Raw genomic sequence first — 17,207 nt, 5'->3', positions numbered from 1 at the left:
AATTCTTCCAAAGCAAGAACATGGTATATCTCTCCATCTGTTTGTATCATCTTTAATTTTTTCATCTGTGTCTTATAGTTTTCTGCATACAGGCTTTTGTCTCCTTAGGTAGGTTTATTCCTAGTTATTTTATTATTTTTATTGCAGTGGTAAATGGGAGTGTTCCTTAATTTCTCTTTCAAATTTTCCATCATTACTGTATAGGAATGCAAGAGATTTCTGTGCATTAATTTTGTATTCTGCTACTTTACCAAATTCGTTGATTAACTCTAGTAGTTTTCTGATAGCATCTTTAGGATTCTTTAGGTACTATCATATCATATGCAAGCAGTGACAGCTTTACTCCTTCCTTCTTGATTTGGATTCCTTTTATTTCTTTTTCTTCTCTGATTGCTGTGGCTAAACATTCCAAAACTATGTTGAATAATAGTGGTGAGAGTGGACAACCTTGTCTTGTTCCTGATCTTAGTGGAAATGGTTTCAGTTTTTCACCATTGAGAACGATACTGGCTGTGGGTTTGTCATATACTGTATTTATTTTGTTGAGGTAAGTTCCCTCTATGCCTAATTTCTGGATTTTTTTTTTCATAAATTGGTGTTGAATTTTGTCAAAAGCTTTTTCTGCATCTATTGAGATGATCATATGGTTTTCCTCCTTCAATTTGTTAATATGGTTTATCACATTGATTGATTTGCATATATTGAAGAATCCTTGCATTCCTGGGATAAACCCCACTTGATCATGGTGTATGATCCTTTTAGTGATGTTGGATTCTGTTTGCTAGTATTTTGCTAAGGATTTTTGCATCTATGTTCATCAGTGATGTTGGCCTGTAGTTTTCTTTCCTTGTGACATCTTTGTCTGGCTTTGATATCAGGGTGATGGTGGCCTTGTAGAAAGAGTTTGGGAGTGTTCCTCCCTCTGCTATAGTTTGGAAGAGTTTGAGAAGGATAGGTGTTAGCTCTTCTCTAAATGTTTGATAGAATTCACCTGTGAAGCCATCTGGTCTGGGCTTTTGTTTGTTGGAAGATTTTTAATCACAGTCTCAATTTCAGTGCTGTGATTGGTCTGTTTATATTTTCTATTTCTTCCTGGTTCAGTCTTGGGAGGTTGTGCTTTTCTTAGAATTTGTCCATTTCCTCCAGGTTGTCTATTTTATTGGTATATAGTTGCTTGTAGTAATCTCCCATGATCATTTGTATTTCTGCAGGGTCAGTTGTTACTTCTCCTTCATTTGTAATTCTATTGATTTGAGTCTTCTCCCTTTTTTTCTTGATGTGTCTGGCTAATATTTTATCAATTTTGTTTATCTTCTCAAAGAACCAGCTTTTAGTTTTATTGATCTTTGTTATTGTTTCCTTCATTTCTTTTTCATTTATTTCTGATCTGATCTTTATGATTTCTTTCCTTCTGCTAACTTTGGGGTTTTTTGTTCTTCTTTGTCTAATTGCTTTAGGTGTAAGTTTAGGTTGTTTATTTGTGATGTTTCTTGTTTCTTGCAGTAGGATTGTATTGCTATAAACTTCCCTCTTAGAACTGCTTTTGCTGCATCCCATAGGTTTTGAGTCATCATGTTTTCATTGTAATTTGTTTCTAAGTATTTTTTGATTTCCTCTTTGATATCTTCAGTGATCTCTTGGTTATTAAGTAGTGTAATGTTTAGCCTCCATGTGTTTGTATTTTTTTACAGATTTCTTTTCCTGTAATTGATATCTAGTCTCATAGTGTTGTGGTCTGAAAACATACTTGTTAAGATTTCAATTTTCTTAAATTTACCAAGGGTTGATTTGTGAACCAAGATATGATCTATCTCTGAGAATGCTCCATGAGAATTTGAGAAGAAAGTGTATTCTTTTGTTTTTGGATGGAATGTCCTATAAATATAAATTAAGTCCATCTTGTTTAATATATCATTTAAAGCTTGTGTTTCCTTATTTATTTTCACTTTAGATGATCTGTCCATTGGTGAAAGTGGGGTGTTAAAGTCCCCTACTATGACTGTGTTACTGTCAGTTTTCTCTTTTATGGCTGTTAGCATTTTCCTTAGGTATTGAGGTGCTCCTTTGTTGAGTGCATAAATATTTACAATTGTTATATCTTCTTCTTGGTTTGATCCCTTGATCATTATGTAGTGTCCTTCTTTGTCTCTTGTAATAGTCTTTATTTTAAATTCTATTCTGTCTGATATGAGAATTGCTACTCCAGCATTCTTTTGATTTCTATTTGCATGAAATATCTTTTTCCATACCCTCACTTTCAGTCTATATGTGTCCTTAGTTCTGAAGTGGGTCTCTTGTAGACAGCATATATACAGGTCTTGTTTTTGTATCCATTCAGCCAGTCTATATCTTTTGGTGGGAGCATTTAATCCATTTACATTTAAGGTAATTATTAATATGTATGTTCCTGTTACGATTTTCTTAATTGTTTGGGGTTTGCTATTGTGGGTCTTTTCCTTCTCTTGTGTGTCCTGACTAGAGAAGTTCCTTTAGCATTTGTTGTAAAACTAGTTTGGTGGTGTTGAATATTCTTAGCTTTTGCTTGTCTGTATTGTTTTAAATTTCTCTGTCAAATCTGAATGAGATCCTTGCTGTGTAGAGTAATGTTGGTTGTAGGTTTTTCCCTTTCATCACTTTCAACATGTCCTGCCACTCCCTTCTGTCTTGCAGAGCTTCTGCTGAAAGGTCAGCTGTTAACTTTATGGGGATTCCCTTGTATGTTATTTGTTATTTTTCCCTTGATGCTTTTAATATGTTTTCTTTGTATTTAATTTTTGATAGTTTGTTTAATATGTGTCGTGGCATGTTTCTCCTTGGATTTATTTTGTATGGGACTCTCTGTGCTTCCTGGACTTGGTTAACCATTTCCTTTCCCATATTAGGGAAATTTTCAACTATAATCTCTTCAAATACTTTCTGAGTTCCTTTTTTGCTCTCTTCTTCTGGGACCCCTACAATTCGAATGTTGGTGCATTTAATACCATCCCAGAGGTCTCTAAGTCTGTCCTCGATTCTTTTCATTCTTTTTTCTTTATTCTGCTCTGCAGTAATTATTTCCAATAATTTATCTTCCAGATCACTTATCTGTTCTTCTGCCTTAGTTATTCTGCTATTGGTTCCTTCTAGAGAATTTTTAATTTCATTTATTGTGTTGTTCATCATTGTTTGTTTGCTCTTTAGTTCTTCTAGGTCCTTGTTAAACATTTCTTGTGCTTTCTCCATTCTATTTCCAAGATTTTGGATCATCTTTACTATCATTACTCTGAATTCTTTTTCAGGTAGACTGCCTATTTCCTCTTCATTTGTTTGGTTTGGTGGGTTTTTACCTTGCTCCTTCATCGGCTGTGTGTTTCTCTGTCTTCTCATTTTGCCTAACTTAATGTCTTTGGGGTGTCCTTTTTGCAGGCTGCAGGTTCATAGTTCTTGTTGTTTTTGGTGTCTGCCCCCAGTAGCTAAGGTTGGTTTAGTGGGTTGTGTAGGCTTCCTGGTGGAGGGGACTAGTGCCTGTGTTCTGGTGGATGTTGCTGGGTCTTGTCTTTCTGGTGGTCTGGACTGCTTCCGATGGTGTGTTTTGGGGTGTCTGTGACCTTATTATTATTTTATGCAGCCTCTCTGCTAATGGGTGAGGTTGTGTTCCTGTCTTGCTAGTTGTTTCACATAGGGTGTCCAGCACTGTACCTTGCTGGTTGTTGAGTGGAGCTGGGTCTTAGTGTTGAGATACAGATCTCTGGGAGAGCTTTAACCATTTGATATTATGTGGAACTGGGAGGTCTCTGTTGGCCCAATGTCCTGAACTCAGCTCTCCCACCTCAGAGGCACAGGCCTTATACCCAGCTGGAGGACCAAGACCCTGTCAGCCACACAGTTCCATGAGGAGAAGACAGATCACATGTTCTTTCCATTTTAGTAACCCACAAATTTAGAAACAGCAGACTGTACATCTCTGCACTCGCAGCTTCTTTCCTGTAAACTCCTCAATTTACTTGTAGCTGTGGCATTTGCAAGAAACCAAAACCTATGTCTGTGTCTTTATTACTGCCCTGCCACTCAGCTTATCAGTACCCTTTTTATCTTTAATTCCATATATATACGTTATCATACAGTATTCGTATTTCTCTTTCTGACTTACTGCACTCTGTATGACAGACTCCAAGTCCATCCACCCCACTACAGATAACTGTTTCATTTATTTTTATGGCTGAGCTATATTCCATTGTACATATGTGCCACATCTTCTTTACCCATTCATCTGTCGATGGACATTTAGGTTGCTTCCATATCCTGGCTATTGTAAACAGTGCTGCAGTGAACATTGTGGTACATGACTCTTTTTGAATTCTGGTTTTCTCAGGGTTTAAGACCAGTAGTGGGATTGCTGGATCATATGGTAGTTCTATTTTTAGTTTTTTTAAGGAATCTCCATACTTCTCTATAGTGGTTGTATGAATTTACATTCCCACCAACAGTGCAGTAGGGTTCTCTTTTCACCACACCCTCTCCAGCATTTAATGTTTCTAGATTTTTTGATAATGATCATTCTAACCCTTGTGAGGTGACACCTCATTGTAGTTTTGATTTGCATTTCTCTAATAATTAGTGATGTTGAGCATCTTTTCATGTACCTCTTGGCCACCTGTATGTCTTATTTGGTGAAATGTCTATTTAGGTCTTCCCCTCCATTTTTTAATTAGGTTCTTTGTTTTTTGATATTGAGCTCTATCACCTGTTTGTATATTCTGGAGATTAATCCTTTGTCCATTGTTTTATTTGCAAATATTTTCTCCCATTCTGATGGTTGTATTTTTATCTTGTTTATGGTTTCCTTTACTGTGCAAAAGCTTTTAATTAGTTCTCATTTGTTTATTTTTGTTTTTATTTTCATTACTCTGGGAGGTGGGTCAAACAGATCTTGCTGTGATTTATGTCAGAGTGTCCTTCCTATGTTTTCCTCGAAGAGTTTTATAGTGTCCAATCTTACATCTAGGTTTTTAACCCATTTGGTATTTATTTTTGTGTATGGTGTTAGGTAGTGTTCTAATTTCATTCTTTTATGTGTAGCCGTCCAGTTTTCCTAGCATCACTTATAAAAGAGGCTGTTTTTTCTCCATTGTATGTTCTTGCCTCCTTTGTCACTAATTAGGTTACCATTTGTGAGTTGGTTTTTCTCTGGGCCTTCTATCCTGTATCATTAAACTATTTAACATTTACTTCTCAAAGTATACCGAGGTAGTACAGTCAGACCTTATTCTTGCCATACATTCATTTAAAACATGGCCGTGGTTTCTCATTATCACAAAAAGTTTTCCAAGCAATTAAGATGGACATTAAGATCATTCCTCATCTGGTTTCTATTATCGTCTTCAGACATTTCTAACCCCTCTAATATGAACTTCAGAATGAAGAATCATAATGCTACTGTAGTTCTTGTATATGCCACAAAGCCTCTTGTTATCACAACCTTAATATGCTATTTTTTTTGACTGAATGGCCTTTTGCCTAATTGGCAGAAACCAGTAAGTACTATCTCACTCATCCTTTGTTATACAGAATGTTCTCCAACGTTAATTATTTTTCCCCTCTATGTTTCATTTTCTTTTGGGCATACTACTAATGATGAAAATTTTTTTTCCCTTTTGTTTACATACAGTTGATTATCATTATTTATGATTCTGTATTTGTAAATTTACCTACTCACTAAAATTTCTTTGGAAACCCCATATTCATGGCACTTTTGTAGTCACTTGCTGACATGCTCAGAATGGCTAAAATTTTGACTCAATTCAAGTGATCACCTGAGGCAAAGCAAAACAACATTCTGCTTTCTTGTTTCAGCTCTCCTACTGTAAATGTGTCCTCTTTGTAATATATTTGGTGCATATTTTTCACATATTTCTGCTTTTTGTTGGTGATTTTGCCATTTAAAATGCCCCCTAAGTGTAGTGCTAAAGTGTTGTCTACTGTCCCTAAGTGCAAGAAAGCTCTGTTGTGCCTTAAAGAGAAAATGCATGTGTTAGACAAGCTTCTTTCAGGCATGAGTCATGGTGCTGCTGGCCATGAGTTCAATATTAATCAAGGAACAAATACTTAATATGGTGTGTTTAGTCATAAATACACAATAAATCCAGTTTACGTGTTGTTCTGTTGGGAAAAGTGTTGTGACCAGAGGCTCATAGGAACCTAATCCTATATGTGCTAATTGGGGCTCATGGTAACTTTATAGAACATAGCCTTTGCAAATAAAGAGAACTGACCATTGTCCTGACTATTCTACTGTAAACACTGTTTTCTTCATCTTAATATCTCTGGGATTGACGATTTTTCTTAATACTATAGAAGCTAAGAGGAGATATTTAATCAAAAGCTTGTTTAATAGAAGGATGGATAAATGTGTTCATTAATCAATGACTCTCAATTTCTTTCTCTTTTTTTGGCAGACTAAAGGGAACCATTACAAGTTTTTGAACTAGCTATTTGCATGAAAAGAAAAAAAATCCCACTTCAAGAAGATTAATTTAGAATTAATTTGGAGAATAAAAAAATAAAAATAAAACATATATATGTGCATACCTTTGTTTTGTTTTATTTTTGTCTTTTTGGGGGGGTGTCATCTTTATGGAAGCATAATTTACATTCAATAAAATGTACCCCTTTAAACAAAATGGATATATATTCTAATTAGAAGAGCAAAGAGCCCAGATAGAAATTATATAAACTTAACATGAAAAAGAGTGGATAGCCTGGATGAAATGAAATAAATTCTAGTCAGAGAAATGTTTAAATATCCATAGCATCTCTATATTGTATATATCCCTCCCATCTAATCACATACCAAGAGGTAGAACCAGGAGAGAAAACTAGGTTTCCTGCCTGGTAGTCCAGGTTTTACATTTAAAATCCTTTGGACTGTCATAGAACATAAAAATTAAAATACCATAGATCCAACTCTGCATAGTATCTTTTACTGTCTGAATATAGAATAGGGTCCCCTGGTGATAAGTAGAATAAAGGCAAAATTATGTCTGCAGGGAGGCCTAGTTTCTTCTTTACATCCATATCCTTCTGGTTTTCATCATGCTTCCACACTAGAGGTAGCAGTCAGGAAAGGAGTTACACGTGGACTCTGATTTCCAGATACCAACCCATAGACAGAGCAAATGGTAACATGGTCCTCCTTTGTTCTCTCAGGGAGGGGAGAGAGAGGAGAATTCACATCCCAGTGTACTGTGAATGCTGTTGCATCTCATTGGTGACAGAACCTTCTTTGTGAGATCTTGGTCTGCCCAATCTAGACTAGGAAGCTTCTTTTTAATCACTCTTAAATAGAAATACTTATGACCCAGAATACAGTGGCACTTAAGGTAATTTTTCTGTTATATCTCCCCAGGATTAGACTGTCCTAGGAGTACAGTTCAGTTGAATTTTGAGTGACATAAGTTGTTTGAAGATATAATTTGGCAACTGGCATTTGTCATTTGTCACAAAAATCAATCAACTAATCCGTCATTCAAACAAATGGAATGCTATTCTGGGTCTTGCCCTATGTACCCAGGAAAGTATATTGAGTAGTATCAAGAATATTAACCTCCATATATGTTTCATTCTCTGCTGAGTTCAAACTGGATTTATTTAACAGTAGCAGACATGTCTGGAAGCTGCATAAAAGAGAAAAGACTTGGTGCCTTGTAAAGGTGATATTTGTATAAATATTTGATTGATATTTATTTGTTCATCCATTCCTCAAAATATATTGGCACTCTGTTAAGAGCTGGGGACACAGATTTTAATAAGGTATTGTCACTTGTTTCCAGGAGGTCCCTCTCTAATATGTGGTCAAATCATTTCAGTGTGTGTAATATCTTTTGAAGACATAAAAGTACATTATGATGCTTGGGCCATACAGAAAGCATGTGGTTCTTTAAGAATATGTAGAAGAAGTATTTTAATCAAAACATGAGAGTAGATATTCCCATATCCCTCAAAGGTGTCAACTGAATTGAAACCTCAAAATATTTTAAAGAAAGTTCAGTGAAATCCTGAAAGAAGTTGTGGGGAAATGGGGTGGATGGAATTCTCATCTCTTCAGACTTTGACCTGAGGCATTTTTAACTGAGGAAATGTTATTGTCCCTCACTGTCCTGTCAGATCTGTTTATAAATCTATCTCCCCATCATAGACTGTAAGTTCCTTGAGGGTCAACTGTTTTTTCACATACACATTTTTGTGTTAATTTTCTAGAGTTCCCATAACAGAGTACCACAAACTGCTCCATGCCCTTCTTTTAGCTTCTGGTAGTATGCTGGCAGTCTTTGGTATCCCTGGGCTAGTTGATACATTACACCAGTATCTGCCTTCATCCTCACATGGTGTTCTCCCCATTCACATGTCTGATTCTATGTCCGAATTTCCCTTTTACAAAGAAACAGTCTTATTGGATTAGTACTACCCTAATGACCTCATATTAACTTTATCACCTGCAAAGACCCTATTTTCAAATAAAATCACATTCACAGGTACTGAGAATTAAGACTTCCAAGATCCTCTTGGAAGTTGGGAGTTGGGAATACAATTCAACCTATAACCATATTCTAGATGTTCAGTAAGTGTATGCTGAGGAAATAGATACATAATAGGAATGTTTTCTGAAAATCATAATTCTAAAACTCAGATTCTAAGAAGGGACTAATATATTTAAAACCTAAAAATATTATAGATGGAAGGGGGCTGAAAATCATCTACTCTATGAGTTTGGTCTTAAATTTGTGACTCTTCTCCTCTTAGCCTGTTATAAGCTGAGTGCAGCCATCTTGTAGTGGATGCCTGTTGAACTGGCTACCTGCCTCCATCCTACTTTTCTACAAACTGTCTCTCCTCCCACTCATATCCATAGATACAAAACTAGTGTCCTGGAAAATGTGATCACTAAGCATTATCTTGTACCTCCAGCCCTACAATAGCTGTTTGGACCCAGGGTGGCCCATTGACTCATACTGAGCTAATGATCTCCTTCTCTGGAGAAGTTCGAAATGAGACTATGTGATTTCAACTTTAGATGACATATATGTATTTGAAAGGAGAATATGTATATCTTAACCCTTTCAATCATAAAGAGTAGCATATAGAATAGCATATAAAAGAGAATTGGTATGTAGTCAGAAAATAAAATAAAGCAATTGCCAGAGGCGCCCAAAGACAAGAGCTAGATATGTCCAGTTTCTGGTTCTACTCCCTCCCTAAGAGTGCCTCTTGTTCCATAAACATTCCTTTATTTTTATTTTGCTTACACTAGCTTTAGAGAGTTCCTTAAGAAGTAGTATTAATAGCATATACTTCTGAGCCACAATTGTTGGAGTCTGAATTCTGAATTTTTCTCTACTGATACTTTGTGTAAAAATTTTTGAACACTTCTATTCTTCAGTATCTAAAATATAAAAGGAAAATAATAAAGTAACATGATTTATAAATGAGTGGTAAAATTAAGTGAAGAATATGCATATATATACATATACGTATAATGTATATATACTATACAAATGCCTTTATGTACATAAATTATGTACATATATATACTATATATATAAATGCATCCATATATATAAACATTTAAATGAGGGGTATATAAACATACATACACATATATATGTGTATATATTTATGTATTTAGATAGATAGATAGATATCCTTCATTTAACTGCATTACCAATCTGCAAGGTAAGTATCAATACACAAACACACATGTGCACACACACACACATCTAGAAGAGTAATAGTGCCTGGCACATAGTATGCACTCAGTAAATATTAACTTGCCAAAAAGAATACAGTAGAAAGATAAACAGTACTGTCTTCTAGTGACCTTGGATATTCTCCATGATTTGTCTGGCAGTGAACAAGCCAGAACTAACACCTTTCCCTTCAGGGGGAGGTTATTCAGCCCAATTCTAACTTTTCTCTAAGTTTTTAGGTGCTGTCAATTGGGTTCCCCAAATAAGTTCTCTAGACACCTGGCACTAAGTTCAGAGTTTCACCAGCCAAATTCACCAGACCTTCCCCACATCCTACAACAAGGTCATGCAGCAGAGGGACGTCTCTCTGCTGGAGCACACTATGCTTGCTGCTGTGTTCTCTCCTCTTTGTAATTCTCTCCAAGGGTAGATGAAAGAACAAGAGAGTAGAGTGCCTCATTTTGCTGACCCTCTGCTTGAAAATATTTCCAACAAAGCCCATTTTATGTTCCTAGGGCTGCTGTAACAAAGTGCCATTAAGTCAAGTGGCTTAGAAAACAGAAATTTATTGTCTCACAAATCTGGAGGCTAGAAACCTGAGATCAAGGTGCTGGCAGGGCCATGCCCGCTGTGAAGACACTCATTAAAGATCTGTTCCAAGACTCTTTCTTAGCTTCTAGTAGGCTTCTGGCAGCATAACTCTCATCTTTACATACCCTTCTCCCCATGTGCCTGTCTGTCTGTGTCAAAATTTTCCCTTTTTATCAAGACACTAGTCATACTGGATTAGAACCCACCTTAATGATTTTATCTTAACTTGATCATATGTAAAGGCTCTATTTTCAAATAATGTCACATTCACAGATTCTGGGGGTGAGGGTGGGGGGTTAGGACTTGTATCTTTAGGGGATACAATTCAATAGTATTTATTTGTTTGTTTTGTTTGTTTTTGCCTTCAACCACGATTGGTAAGTATTAATCATGGTGGGCAACACCAGGCTAGTCAGGATAATAGGCATCAAATTTTGGCTATTCTGTTCCAAATTATTATTTTATTTATTTATTTTTTTGCTGTACGCAGGCCTCTCACCGCTGTGGCCTCTCCCGTTGCAGAGCACAGGCTCCGGACGCACAGGCTCAGCGGCCATGGCTCACGCGCCCAGCCGCTCCGCGGCACGTGGAATCCTCCCAGACCGGGGCACGAACCCACGTCCCCCGCATCGGCAGGCGGACTCTCAACCACTGCATCACCAGGGAAGCCCATGTTCCAAATTATTTTTTATTTTGACCTGGAAGAATGAATGACTGAAGAATATGCAGAGAAACAATGGAGCCAAGACAATTCTCCCAGAATTTGACTGCCTGTGTTCTATATAGTGTTCTCTTTAATGTCTAAAGGAAGCAGGATGTCATTGTTAGCTTCTATAAATATTTCCATATTGAGAAAAATATATTTCAGTCTCTCTGAGTGCTTGAAGTACAAACATGAGTAAGATACATACACCTAATCTTGAGACATTCTCATTCTGACAAAGGAAATAGATACTAGATAAATTACAATAATTGTGCTTAGTTGCTTAATGGAGTTATAAACAAAGTATTCTTGGAGTACAGAGCAGCAAAATAGTAAACCTATCTGGATAGCAAGAAAATGTTTTATGGGTACATATGTATTACTCATAAATATTGAGATGAAAATAAAATGACTTTTGAGCACAGATTTGAAAAGTTAATAAATCCTCAAGTGATACAAAAAAGGATAATATGATTATGCAATTGAAGAACATTAATAATATTAGAAGTTGTGATTATCATGTCCTTTTTAATATTTAAAAAATTAACATAATATGTCATATCATTAAAAATGTTAAATATACACAAAGAAAATAGGATTCACCCATGGCTGCCCACTTCTAGTTCTCTTCTCAAAAGGAATTTACTTATAATCATCACTATTCATAATGTGATTTGTGGTTATAGTCTCTAAATATGCCATTTGATTTATCAACATTAGATATTTTCTCTTAATATTTTAGCATGTTAAATGGAAATTTAATTTACTCACTCTATCCATCTTCCCCTACTCCTGACATAAAAAATATCATTATAGTATCACCTTTACTTTTCATAATTGACCCACAACCATAGAGTTTTTCATAACTTTCCACTTTTTAGAATGGTACTATTAGTACTTCCCTTCATCTCTCCTTATTTCTATCTCCTAATTTCTGGTAGTTGTATTTTACTTTTATATCATCAAGGATGAAAATATTTATATTCTTTTATAATTGTAATCAAGCCCTCAATTATTTGTCCATACATTTGTAATTTATTTGTCCATAAATTATTTGTCTCTCTAAATTTCTAATGTCATAATCTCTGTGCTACTCAAATGGGCATTTTCAAATGGATTCTCTACAATTCACCAATTGCTCAAAACCATACCAGTTTAATTTGCTTCATACTTGGATCAAGCTTTTCTTGCAATGCTTATTTTATTTTTATTTTGAAATACGTTCAGACTTAGGAATATTAAAAAGCATGTATTGAGAGTTCACATATACAGTTCAGTCAGCTTTCTTAATGTAACAAGTTACATAACCTTAGCACTGTTACCAAATAAGGAAATTAACATTACTACAATACTGTTAACAAAAGTATGAACTTTATTTAAATCTTACCAGTTTTTCTTCTAATGTCCTTTTTCTTGCCTAGGGTCCCTCACTTGCGTTTATTTGTCATGTTTCTCTAGTCTCTGACAGTTACTCACTCTTTCCTTATCTTTCATGACCTTGATTTTTTTTTTTTTCCCCGCCATGCTGCACGGCATGTGGGATCTTAGTTCCCCGACCAGGGATCAAAGCCACGCCCCCTACATTAGAATTTCGGAGTCTTAGCCGCTGGACCACCAGGGCAGTCCGACCTTGAAATTCTTTTGAGTATTGGTCAGTATTTTATAGAATGTCTCTCAATTTGCACTTATCTCATGATTAGATTGTGATGTTGCCTTCTTGGCAAGAATAACACAATAATCTGCATTCAGGGGTCATGTATGTGTATTATTATTTTAACTTTAATCATTTGTTTAAGGTGGTATCTCATGGGTTTCCACACTGTAGAGTTACTATGTTTTCCTTTACAATTGATAAATATTTTGCAGGAGATCCTTTAATTGGATGTATGTGATGTATGTATGTATTCTCCCCTATTTATGTATTAATTAAATTATTTATGTATATTAGTATAAATTCACAGATATTTATTTTATTCTATGGCTTATAATGCAACACTACCACTGTTTAATTGGCTGCTCAATTTTTTCCACCTTTGGCCATTGCTAGCTTCTTCTACTTAACATCATGTCTTTTTGACTTGATTCTATCCTTTCTCCAGCACTTCATTATTTTTTAGCATAAGATGTTCTGGGCACATCTTGTATTTTCTCTGCCCAAGACCTGGAATAGACTTTTCCCCAAAGAACCTAAGTTCATTTTATTACTACATGGGTCTATTTCCGAACTTTCTATTCTAATGGTCTATTTGTCTATGCACTGAACTGTACCACACTATTTTAGTTATAGAGATAAGTTTTACTGTCTGATACAATTATTTCCTGTTTATAATTTTTCTTTTTCACTGCTTTGACTAATAGGCTAACTTAGCATGGCTGATATTTTGTATGTATTTTAGTATTAAATCACTTAATTCCATAAAATACTGGATGGTATTTTTACTATGACCACAATGAATTTATGTATTAATTTAGTGAGAATTGACATCTTTGTAATGTTGAATTACCCTCTCCAAAAATAAAGAATATATATTTCATTATTTCAAGACTACTTTTCTGAGTTTCAGGAGTATTGATAAAATTTTTCTTGTATAGATTTTGTGCATTTTATGTTAAACTTATCCTTTACCACTTAATCTTCTTTGCTGGTATTGTAAATGAAATTTTTGCCACCATGATGTCATCTGCTGATTATTGTTTATATATATGAAGACTATTGATTTTTGTATGTTAATTTTATATCATATATTTTTCTGAATGCTTATTATTTTATTTAGTCATATTGATTATCTGGGGTTTTCTATGTATACAATCATATGTGCAAATAGATATAAATCAGTTTTTTCTTACCCATTGTTATTCCAGTAATTCATTTTTCTTATCTAATTGCATTGACTAATACTTCTAGAACAAGGTTGAATAGTAGAGTGTCATGCTATCACATTTAATCGTTTTCAGCTTGACTTTCACAGTGTCTGATATCAAGATCACTATCCCTTCTCTCTTTTGATTCATACTTGCCTGGTATATTTTTGTCCACTCTTTTCTTTTTTTTTTTTTTTTTTTTTGCAGTACGCGGGCCTCTCACTGCTGTGGCCTCTCCCACTGCGGAGCACAGGCTCCGGACGCCCAGGCCCAGCAGTCATGGCTCACGGGCCCAGCCGCTCCATGGCATGTGGGATCCTCCCGGAGCGGGGCACGAACCTGCGTCCCCTGCATTGGCAGGCGGACTCCCAACCACTGCGCCACCAGGGAAGCCCCCTGTCCACTCTTTTCTGAATCACTTTGTTTTAGGTGTGTCTCTTATGCACAGTATATAATTAGGTCTTGTTTTGTGAGCCATAGTGAAAATATATTTTCTTAAGTAGATAAGTTAGTTTACATTTGAATATATAAATATGACTATTTAATCTCAACACTTTTATTATATTTTATAATTGTTTTTTTTTTTTTGTATTTGTGTGTAGAGATGTTAGCTCTGTTTCAATAATTTGTAAACCTTCTTCAAGGATGCCATTTATAGAAATACAGTTCTTTTTTGCCTGTCTTCAATTTGTACTACTTGCTCTCAGATTCTTTTTATCTTTCTTGTATGTTTTCATCTTCTGTTATGTTGTTTTTATTTTCTGGATTGTTTTCTTGCCTTTCTCAATGTAGTTAATAGATGTTTTATTTGTGTTCATTCCTTTTAGCTCTTGAAATGTATTTTTTAGCTGTAAGATGTTTTTTTCCACTTCTTTCTTTTCTTTTCAGAATTCCGTTCACTCTCTTTCTCTTTTTTTTGTGGTACGCGGTCCTCTCACTGTTGTGGCCTCTCCCGTTACGGAGCACAGGCTCTGGACTCATAGGCTCAGCAGCCATGGCTCACGGGTCCAGCCACTCCATGGCAGGTGGGATCTTCCCTGACCGGGGCACGAACCCGTGTCCCCTGCATCGGCAGGCAGACTCTCAACCACTGTGCCACCAGGGAAGCCCCATTCACTCTCTTTTTAATTTCCTTCTGCTTTTTAAAATTTCTGATTTGAATGTTCGTTTGAGTATGTATACTTCTGTTTGGAATTTTAGTTTACACATGTCTTATACTTTGTTAATTGGAGGAGGAAGTGGTGTATTTTCTATGTGTTATGTGTGATTCTTTTTCTAATTTTCTTCAATGGATTTGTAAATATTTTACATTTCTTTTGTTCATTTTATGGTATTAGTGTGTTACATCAGAATTTTGTAAAATAATATACAATATCTTTAGTGTAAGGACACTCCTTTTTAGGTATAGCACAATCCAGACACTTTAGAAAGGTTTGTTTGTTTTGATGGTGGGGTTATAGCTCTGATTTTATGACTCTCTTTAGTCTTGCAGAACACTAAATTTCCTCCCTTTTTTATTTTATATTTTTCCTTCATTAACCTCTTGCCAAAGAACACATCTTTCTTTTTTTGTTTTGCTTTGTTTTTCTTCCCCACAGCTACATGTTTCAGAGAGTATCCCTTTGCATCTGACTGTTTACCCTGTACTCTTTGAATCACTTGTTCTTGAAATCTTGCCCTTGTAGTCTGTGCTCTGATCTGCCCAAACACTTTGCCAGTATTTTCAGATTTAAGGTGGTAGTTTCTAGTCACACTAAGGCTTCTTTGCCTGCTATCCTCATCTGTCTTCCCTGCAGTGTTTTTCAGTCTGCCTTTGGTCACCACAAAGCATTGAAACTGGCTGGAGGTGAAGCAGAAGTATGAGAGATCACATATTGGGACTTAACAATTTTACTTTTTTTTACTCATACTTATTTTGTGGGTTTAGTATTCTCTATCTTCAAGTTATGATACTTTTTCATATAATTTATGTTTCCCTTTTGCTTTTTCATGGGTTGGGGGATTATTTTTGGAAATACTTAGCTTGCTGCTGCCCTTTCTCTAAGCTATCCAGAAGTCTGGCCTCTGTACTGATTTTTTGTTTTAATATTTCAAATACCCTTTCCTCCTCCTTATTATATATTAGAATAATATTTTAATTTCTTTACTATAACCATAATGTCTTTCAGCTTATTTCTTAATACATTTATTACTGATGTTTTCATTTTTTTGAATCTCATCAGTTCTCTTCCTAATTTTTAAAGGTTACTTCATATTTAAACCTTGACTCTCTGTTACAGTTTTGTTGTCATTGTTACGTGTTCACTTTTTTGGAAATTTTCAATTATTATTTTGTTATTATTAGTTGAGAAAGAAGTTCCTGTCCTTTGCCATCCTGAAATGGCATCATTAGAGTAATCCGACCTATAACTGTCCTCTCAACTACTTCTCCATAGAGGAGAAGAATGTCTTGTCTAACAAGCAAATTCTAGAGACGGAACTGAAGTCATGGCTCTGTTCCTTTTTTTATTTTCCTTCAGATTTGATGTACTATAAAGATGAAGCACCTAAGTAAAACTTTTCTAAAGAGAGTACTAGAAAAGGGAAAGATATTTAAGTTGTTGCTAGATCAGAAAGTGACTGAAGCCCAATGATATCTGACAGAAGAAGAGAGCAAAATCCAAGATAACAGACTTGAATGCATCCACCAGAGGAAGCCAGAACCGAGGACACCATTGAGAAGAAGACTTTCAAAGCTACTGATGGAGAATTCTCTGTAATATCAATACAGGACACATCTTTTTGAATATCTAAACAGATAAAAGTGGAGGGACAGGGAAGGTCAGCGTAAAATAGTAAAAATATTTTTAGGTGATATTTCAGGGTGTTATAGTTATTGTAGGTAATATTCCTGACAAACCTATGCTTCTCTAAGGGAAGCAAAGATTTGAGGCATTAAAAGGATGCTAGGCAGAACTATAATAAAACTCCAAGCCTGGTTCTGATGTTGGTCAGCAGGAAAAATAATTTCTCAATAGGTTTATCCAATTCTGAGGGGTAAAAACATGGGATTTTGGATGCTTTTGGAAAATCTGGTTTGTATTGGTTCTATTTCACTATGGGAAACTCTATATGAAAAGAATAATACAGATGTCAGGGTTAAAAAAAAAAAAAAAAGTACTGTGAGAAGGCATGGCAGAAATATTGCTTCTTTCCAGAGGAGTACAAGCCTACAGTTCAGAAACATTAACAGCAACTTCCATTCAAAATCTGCGGGTAATTCTCTAATTGAAGCAAATGTGGGTTATGTATAGGAAAGACATCTCACCTAAAATTCTGGCAAAGAGCAA

This window comes from Globicephala melas, chromosome 1 (assembly GCF_963455315.2).
Source record: "Globicephala melas chromosome 1, mGloMel1.2, whole genome shotgun sequence".
In the NCBI taxonomy this organism is placed as follows: domain Eukaryota; kingdom Metazoa; phylum Chordata; class Mammalia; order Artiodactyla; family Delphinidae; genus Globicephala; species Globicephala melas.
Note: the sequence above shows the minus strand (reverse complement) of the source record.